The sequence below is a fragment of the Hyperolius riggenbachi genome, chromosome 4, assembly GCF_040937935.1.
Source record: "Hyperolius riggenbachi isolate aHypRig1 chromosome 4, aHypRig1.pri, whole genome shotgun sequence".
In the NCBI taxonomy this organism is placed as follows: domain Eukaryota; kingdom Metazoa; phylum Chordata; class Amphibia; order Anura; family Hyperoliidae; genus Hyperolius; species Hyperolius riggenbachi.
Window position 1 is genome coordinate 50,088,721 of NC_090649.1, and position 9,194 is coordinate 50,097,914.

Below are 9,194 nucleotides of genomic sequence, written 5' to 3' on the forward strand. Positions count from 1 at the left end.
TATAGGTAGCCAGCTATAGGTGTCTCCAGTATAGGTAGTTAGCTATAGGTGTCACAAGTATAGGTAGTTAGCTATTGGTGTCCCCAGTATAGTTAGTTAGCTATAGGTGTCCCCAGTATAGGTAGCAAGTTATAGGTGTCCCCAGTATAGGTAGCTGGCTATAGGTGTCCCCAGTATAGGTAGTTAAATATAGGTGTCCCCAGTATAGGTAGTACAATATAGTAATCCCCAATATTGGTAGTTAGCTATAGGTTTCCCCAGTATAGGTAGTTAAATATAGGTGTCCCCAGTATAGGTAGTACAATATAGTAGTCCCCAATATTGGTAGTTAGCTATAGGTTTCCACAGTATAGGTAGTTAGGTATAGGTGTGAAGTTATAGGTGTCCCCAGTATAGGTAGTTAGCTATACGTTTCCCCAGTATAGGTAGTTAGCTACAGGTGTCCCCGTATAGGTAACCTGGAAGGGGGAGCTTGCTGGCACACAGTGGTAGAGAGGGGGCCCAACTCCCCCCTCCGTCACCTGGGCACCCCTCCTTCTGCGCTCCCCCTCTAGTTTTCTGTGCAGTGATGGGCTGGTGGCAGCGGGCGGGAAACAACTCGCCTCATCCTGGATCCAGACACCGGTGTTCTGCCGCAGAGTCTCCGCGAGTCATGTATCTTCCGTCTCCAATGCCGCTCTCCGTACGTCCACCAATCAGGAAGTACAGTGAGAGGCATTGGAGACGGAAGACAAGTGACGCGCAGCGACGCATATTCCCGGCGCCTGGAGCGCGGAAAAAGTAAGTAGTTCCCTGACCGGTCGCTGTCATTTGCCATTCTGGAGGGGGAGTGTGGAACGGGGGGCCCCAGGTGGGGGAAGGGGGAGTTGGGCCCCTCCCCATTGCTGTGTGCCTAAGCCCCCCTTTCCTGCGCTGCTACCCCCTCCTGCTTCTCGGCAGGGCCTGGGAGGGCCCATTTAAAGTAAAGGGGCTTGACCTACAGGGAATTCCTCGAGGTTCCTGGTGGCCCAGTCCGACAATAGATGTATTCCCCAAAGAGGGACTGTCCTTCTGAAAAACAGACAGTTGAGAGCTATGCTCATATTTATAGAGTTCACTCCCATGATCTTTTCTAGTTCTTTATCAAAGTCCAGAAAATGAAGGAAAAAAAGAACTTGTTAGAACTAATGAACACCACAAGGTGGCGATATATCTCCACGGCTTGTCACTGGCATTATACCTGCCTATTGCCTAACATTGAATACAACTCTTTATGTCTCCATTTTTGTCCAGTGGATTTACAAACGACTTAGCAGCCCTCACTATTATCCAACTAATTTCAATATCTGTACTCATCTTGGAAGGAATTTCTTTCAAAATGTTTGTTTTCCGTAACGCGACTATAAAGCCTAAAATAAACAGGGCATGTACTGTGGCACTGAGCTCTCTTCAGGGCTGGATTTACCATAAGACACTGTAGGCATGTGCCTACAGGCGCCTGATGATAGAAAGGCAGCTCACTCCCCTCCCTGAGTGCCTCCCTTTCTCCTTTCCTATGCACAGGGCCGGCCCGCTCATGAGGCGGGGTGAAACTTTTGCCTCAGGCGGCAAATTTCCAGGGGCGGCACCCGCCCGTCCGTGGGTGCGGGGAGCCGGCCCGCCGAGCTGGAGGGGTAGCTGGCAGGACGGGGGTATTGGGCCAGCGGCGGGGAGGGGGGTCGGACCCCCCCCTCCCTCGCCTGGGTCCCCCGTCCTCCGCTCCCCTCCAGCCTAAATAGACGCAGCCGTATATGTAAGAGGCACGGGCGGGGAGACACTCACCTCCTCCTCGCTCCAGCGTGCGCTCCACTGACATCACTTCCTGCAACGCTGCAGGAAGTGATGTCAGTGGAGCGCATGCTGGGAAGAGGTGAGTGTCCTCCCCGCCCGTGCCTCTTACATATACGGCTGCGTCTATTTAGGCTGGAGGGGAGCGGAGGACGGGGGACCCAGGCGAGGGAGGGGGGGGGTCCGACCCCCCTCCCCGCCGCTGGCCCAATACCCCCGTCCTGCCAGCTACCCCTCCAGCTCGGCGGCCCCCCAGAGCGGCCCCCCCCCCGAGGGGGGGGGGGGGGAGGGGCGGCGGTGGCAATTTTTTAAAAAAAATTTGCCTCAGGCGGCAAAAAGTCTAGGGCCGACCCTGCCTATGCAGAGTCCTGAACAGAGTGTAAATGAGAGGTTAGTCACCCAGCTCTCGGCATTCCACTGATGAGATCTCCCTTCAGTCAGGGGCACCTCTACCTAATTACGGGGGTTCCTCTAAGTACCTAATACTTGGGGACGCTTCTAGCTACTTAATATTGAGGGTACTTCTGGCTACCTAATGCTAAGTGGCAGCTGTAGCTACCTGTGATGGGTAAGGGATGTAAGGAAGAGGTGACATCTAGGCCAGCCAGCACACTTGTGATGTGGTTTGGTGGCATTTGTAGGTTCATGAAGGACGAAGTCTAGGGTGCCAGGACATCTGTGCCTATAAGCTCCTGTGAGGTAAATCCGGGCCTGGCTCTCTTAAAAAGTTATAATGGCTTTACGTGGGTTTTACGTTTGATTCAACCTCAGAGACCCCATTTGTACTGACTTCTTAGCCCCACCCCTTACAAGAGAGTGCCTTGGCGCTGCTGGGCAGGGGCACTCTCTATCTCTATACAGAGAACGCCATGGCACTAGTCTGTAGGGGGCGGGGATAAGCATTGGAAGTTGGTGCTAATGATCAGTGCTGAGGTCTTGGTGGGTGAGTTAAAGTGGACCCAAATTAAAAATACAAGATTTCAGAAATACAATCTATTTTCTAAATTATAATAATAAATAGCAGACTTTTTTCAGCTACATGATGACAAATATAAAATATTTTACATTTATCGAAGGAACCCCTCCCTTCCTTTCATATTGCTGGGACAGAATCCGGCAGACTGGTGGAGTAGGAGGTGTCCGGCAAAGAAGCAATTGCTAATGGCTGCCACCTGTATAACCCTAGTTATGAAAAGAGAAGGTCGAAAAGCATGCACTGAAATCCTCATAGGCTTGAAGGAGTGTTTATTTATCTTTGTATGTGTCACAGTGGTGCAACTAAATATTTTGAATTAAAAAAATTTTAAGTTTGGGTCTGCTTTAAACAGAAATCCCCAATAAAGCTATGTTTATTTTAGGCTTTATAGTCACTTTAACCTCCCTAGTAATAGGGATGAGCTTGACTCATGATTCCTATTACTCACCTACCTAGGCGTCGCTGGCATGCGGGAACCCTCAAGACTTCCCTGCGAGTGAATTGGCGATCTCCAGGAGCGATCTCCTCTTCTTCTTCCTTTGTCCGCTTCCTGTCCCTCAGCGATCACGTCCCCGGCATGTCCCTCTGGTGACACTGTGTGCGCCCCCTGGTGTTGAGCGCACGCAGCATCATCACTTTATGGGCTTGATTCACAAAAGCGTGATAGCTGTTAGCACGGCAGTCATCACACGATCTGCCACACGCAAAGGTTTGCACGCGTAAAGGATTACGCTGCGTGATAAGTGAAGGTTTGCACACGATCACACGCCTGAAACGTGTACGTGATCGCGCACAAACCTTTGTTTACACGCAAACGTAAGATCACGTGATAACTGCCGTGCTACCAGCTATCGCGCTTTTGTGAATCAAGCCGACGTGGCAAATTCAATTTTTTGTATTGGATTTAATACAAACATCTGTATTGGATCCAAAAAAGTGTAAAGAAAAAAAAGAAAAAAGCCACAGGCAGCATTTCTGCCCATAGCAGCAAACATTAAAGGGAAGGTCCGAGCGACCTGAAAATAAAAAATCCACTTACCTCGGGCTTCTTCCAGCCCCCTGCATCCCTCCTGTGTCCTCGCCGCAGCTCTGATGGCTACCAGGTTGCCTCCGATGTAGATACCAACCTCGTCAGGTCGGCATCTTCCTGCGCTCCAGCGTGCAGCTCACTGAGTCGCACTGACGTCATCCGGGCAGTACTGCGCAGGCGCAGAACTACTGTGCCTGCGCAGTACAGTCCGGATGATGTCAGCACGACTCTGAGAGTTACTCACGCAGGCACAGTGGAAATCGAGGGGACCCCGGACCATCGGCGTGGAGCAGAGCTGCGGCGTGGGCACTGAACGGCTGACAGGGGCCAGAGGAAGCCCGGGGTAAGTGGATTTTTTTATTTTTAGGTTGCTTGGATTTGTCCTTTAAACTAAAAAATGAAAATAAAAAATATTCTTAATAAAAAAAATTTTAAAAAATTATAAAAAGTGCTTTTTTTTGTAATGAACGCATGCTTGCGGACTGCTTGCAAGACCGCAAATTGCAAGCGGTCTGCAAAAATGCTTACAAGATAAAGAAACGCTGAAAAAAAATTGTACTGCTTTTGGTACAAAAATAACAGGAAAATTAAACGCTGGGAAGTTTAAGAAGCACTGGCTGCGTTCAGTAGAAATTGCGCTATCACTCCTGCGTCTCAGTAGAGAACAGTTAGCCAGAGGTCAGCCATACTGCCAGTCAGAAAGGCCTCACTGTTTCAGCCCAGAGGCAGCGATCACTGATAAGGCCAGTAAGTAGAAAGAGCCTCCGATTTGCTCCTGTTTGATGTCCAGAGTGTGAAGTTCTGCAGAAGTTTGTATTCGTGCCAAAGTAACCAGGGTCTTCCTCTCTCCTCTCCCTGCGGCAGGAAGCTGAGGTCACCTGTGATGTCATCTGTTTTCAGTGTTGGTGAGGACAAAGGTCTGAGCGCAGCGTAGACAAGCTGCCATTCCCCGCGTGGCGCCAGTCGGGGCTCGTCTTCTACGTGAAGCCACCCTGGCCTTATCTGTGGCACCGACACAGCTGCACGTAGCAGGATAGGCACTTATATCCAAGTACAATGATGGGAACATGGCGGCTGGGCCCGCAGTCACCTACTACCCAATATGGGGCCAGTCCACCTAACACCCCTATTCCAGGTTCTCCTAAGTGCTACAGAATTAAATGCCCCAAGTATTCTCAATTTCTCATAAAAGAAAATAAAGATGGCAGCCACGGAATTCCTCTTATTACACATTTCTAAACAGAATTACAGTTGGTATCAGTTTTGTGTGTGTTTCTATGGCTGTGTTCACACATAAGAGGTGTACAGATTTATGTGTGAACCAATCCTGCATGCAGTGAAGAATATTGTGATCCGTTACAACGCAGAGATGTGAACAGGCCCATAGAACTGTATGGGCAGTGAGCTGTCATGCACAATTATTCTGCAATGCAACTAATCTCTGTGAATTAGCCCTTAAAGGGAAGGTCCAAGCTAATTAAAAACAAAAAATCTACTTACCTGGAGGTTCCGCCAACCCCTTGCAGCCGTCCTGTGCCCTCTGCGCAGCTCCCCTCCAAGCCGGTGGCCCCCTCCAGTGCCGATGCCGACCTCGCCAGGTCAGCATCTACTGCGCCTGCGCGAGAGCCGCTTGTGGTTGCACTGATGTCATCTGGAGTGTTCTGCGCAGGCACACAACTACTGTGCCTCCACAGTACACTCCAGACCATGTCAGCGCGATCGCGAGTGGCTCTCGTGCAGGCGCAGTAGATGGTGACGGAGCAGAGCTGCGGGAGGGCACAGGACAATGAGTTGCGTTGAGTTGTTTCGAGTTGCATCCCATTGAACAAAGCATGCTGCAATGCAGCACAACTCAACCTAACGCATTAAAGTGTGAATCCAGCCTAAAGGTGCCCATTAAGGATACAATCACCTGAACAATCGACTGCCCTATCTGATTCTGATCATTGTGATCGATCAAAAACTATCATTCAAGCTCACAAAATAGAAGGAGGAAACATATTCAATCAGATGAGACCAAATGGGATCGATCTGAAAAATGAATAGACGCAACAATCGACTGTTCGTGGTTAATTAGCATCTTAAGCACTATCCAATCTGATCAACTGAACAGTCGATCGTTAGGGAGATTGTATCTTTAATGGGCATCTTTGATAAAGCTCTCAAAAGTTTAGTCGGCCAAAATAGCAGGAGCCAAAAAAAAAAACCCCAAAAAACAACCCAAATACTAGATAAACTTTTGTGTTTGTAATACTTCACATATTCCTTAAAAAAAAAAAGTATGCTAAAAAACGCTATTTAGTCCATTTAAAGAGAAACTCCAACCTAGAATTGAATTTTATCCCAATCAGTAGCTGATACCCCCTTTTACATGAGAAATATAATGCTTTTCACAAACAGACCATCAGGGGGCGCTGTATGACTGATATTGTAGTGAAACCCCTCCCACAAGAAGCTCTGGGACCGCGGTACTCTGGGCAAACTGCCACAATGTAACAATGTTCACAGACAGGAATTAGCTGTTTACAGCTGTCTCTAACAGCCAAAACAGCTAGGAGCAGCTACATAACCTGCCCACAGTAAAAATGTCACCATGTAATAAATGTCAGAATGTAAATCGGAGACTCGGAGAGAGGAAAGATTTCACAATGAGCAAACACTGACTAAATCATTTATACATAATTATTGTAAAAATGAAGCACTTTTTTTACTACATTATTTTCACTGGAGTTCCTCTTTAAAGTGTACCTGAGATCAGAAGAAATATAAAAAATATACATACCTGGGGCTTCCTCCAGCCCCCTTCAACCTCATAGGTCCCTCGCTGTCCTCCTGCAACATCCATAATTGGCCCCGGTAATTCGGCCAGGTGGGGTGAACTGCACATGCGTGGCCACACGTGCACCCCCTATTATGCTCCTGGCGACGGGGAGCGTGACGGGGAATCGCATGCTGGTGGACTGCACCTGCGCCGACTGGCCCTGACTGGACAAATAACTGGGCCTAATTGTGGATAAGGGAGGAGGACGGCGAGGGACCAATGAACCTGCAGTTAGCTGGAGGAAGCCCCAGGTATTTATATTTTTTTTATTTCTTCTGATCTCAGGTACACTTTGATTTTTTTAAGACAATTTATGCTGAACATTCTTGTTCTTCATTTCAGTTTGTTCAAAATGCATAGATAATCCTGTGTGTTGTTAGGTGGGGTTTGTCTTGAGAGATAAGCCATAGTTTATCCGGCTGGTAAGCGTAGATGTTCAGCAGGCGGCACCACACGACGTCACGCAGCCTGCTGCAGCTATATTATGTGTGAGAACCTATAGTTTGGGCCTGTATGTCTGTGACAGCCGCATTCATTAACAGATGTGTTATCAGAACTTCCCACACAGAGGATATGAGGCAGCCATGAGATCATTTTCCTTGCGGAGTGCTCCTTTCTCAGGGAGTGAGGTGAGGAGGAGGCGGCCTGTATACTGCCTGAGGCAGCTCTGATACCAGGAGGACATGCAGGGTCAGGATTTACCTTATCTCAGCTCTCTACATAACTCTTCCATTTTATATGGTGAGGAGGCCTGTGTGACCCCAGCACCCTCTATATAACCTCTCTCAGCTGAGACTGGGCTTCCTAAACACCAGTGACAGATTTATAAGCAGTATATCAAGCAATCAGGGGCGTAGCAATAGGGGGTGCAGCGGTAGCAACCGCATCGGGGCCCTTGGGCCAGAGGGGCCCCGAAGGGCCCTCCCTCAACTACAGAATTAGCTCTATATTGGTCCTGTGCTCATAATAATCACTTCTATAGATACTTTGAATAGTGGTAATTATTAACAAACTGTTCCCCATCCCCTTCTTGCACCTCTGACACTGTAGTTGCCATTGGCAGGTTTTGGTGCGCCGTATCAATTGTTATGTATAGAGTGCTTGGGGGCCCCAATGTAAAACTTGCATCGGGGCCCACAGCTCCTTTGCTACGCCACTGCAAGCAATTATGTCACGTGCTAAGCGCACTATTACTCACCTTTTGTGTGTTCCTGCTTTGGCTGCTTTTGGTTTTAGACGTTTGTTTTTCCTCACAATCATCTAAACCCTTCCATAGTCATTCTCTAATGTCTTATTATATTATTATTACGTATTTATAAAGCACTGACATCTTCTGCAGCACTTTACAGAGTACATAGTCATCTCACTGACTGTAATCAGAGGAGCTCACAATCTAATCCTTACCATAGTCATAGTGTAATGTCCTACCATATTATTATTATGCATTTATATAGCAATGACATCTTCTGCAGCACTTTACAGATGACATAGTCATGTCACTGGCTGTCCTCAGAGAAGGTCACAATCTAATCCCTACCATATTCATAGTCTAATGTCCTACCATATTATTAGGCGTCCAGTGAAAAATAGCGCCGGTTAAATAATGGCGCCCCCTTCTGCCTGATATTAGTTTAAAACGATATTTATCGTTTTAAAGGTTAAAATAGTGCAGACCTTTTGAACGAAAGTCATCGTTTTAAAACTTGTTTTTTTTTTTGTCCTGCCTGAACGATATTTATCATTTTAAGCCCTGCTTTGCTGCAGTTTGGAAAATGTCTGCCCGCCGAGTCGACTTTAATGTTTAATAGCAAAGCCCCCTTAAACGCTAAAAACACCAAATTTGCAGGGAATGTTAAGAAAAGATGTGTGAACAAGAGGAAATTTTTTTTTCAAAAAGACCTTATAGTTTTTGAGAAAATCGATTTTGACTATTCTCCTTCTGACCGTGGGAAAATTAAACGCCCGCCGACTTTAGCGGTTAATAGCAAAGCCCCTTTAAATGCCAGAAACACCAAATGTGTAGGAAATGTTAAGAAGAACAGTGGGAACAAGAAGAATTTTTTTTTTTTTTCAAAAAGACCTTATATTTTTTGAGAAAATCGATTTTAAATGTCAAAGAGGAAAATGTATCTATTTAAATCGCGTAATGGCATTTCTGCATGGAAACAATTCCCGCCGACTTTAGCAGTTAATAACAAAATCCCCTTAAATCCTAGCAATACCAAATTTGCAGGATATGTTAAAAATATACTGGGAAACAATATTTAAAACAAATTGAATTTTTTTTTATTAAAATTGTGGGAAATTTTTTGAAAAAAATTGCGTGGGGTCCCCCCTCCCGAGCCTCTGTAACCCCTTGTCCCCCATGCAGGCTGGGATAGCCAAAATGCGGAGCCCCGGCCGACTGGGGCTTTGCACCATGAGCTATACCATCCCGCATGGCCCATGTAATGATGGGGCTTCGGGGGGGAGGGGCGGCCAAGCCTCAGGTGCCCCATTAGGAGGTGGGGGCGACGACTCCCAGGGGTTCATGGTGGCATCTGGGAGTCCCCTTTAAGAAG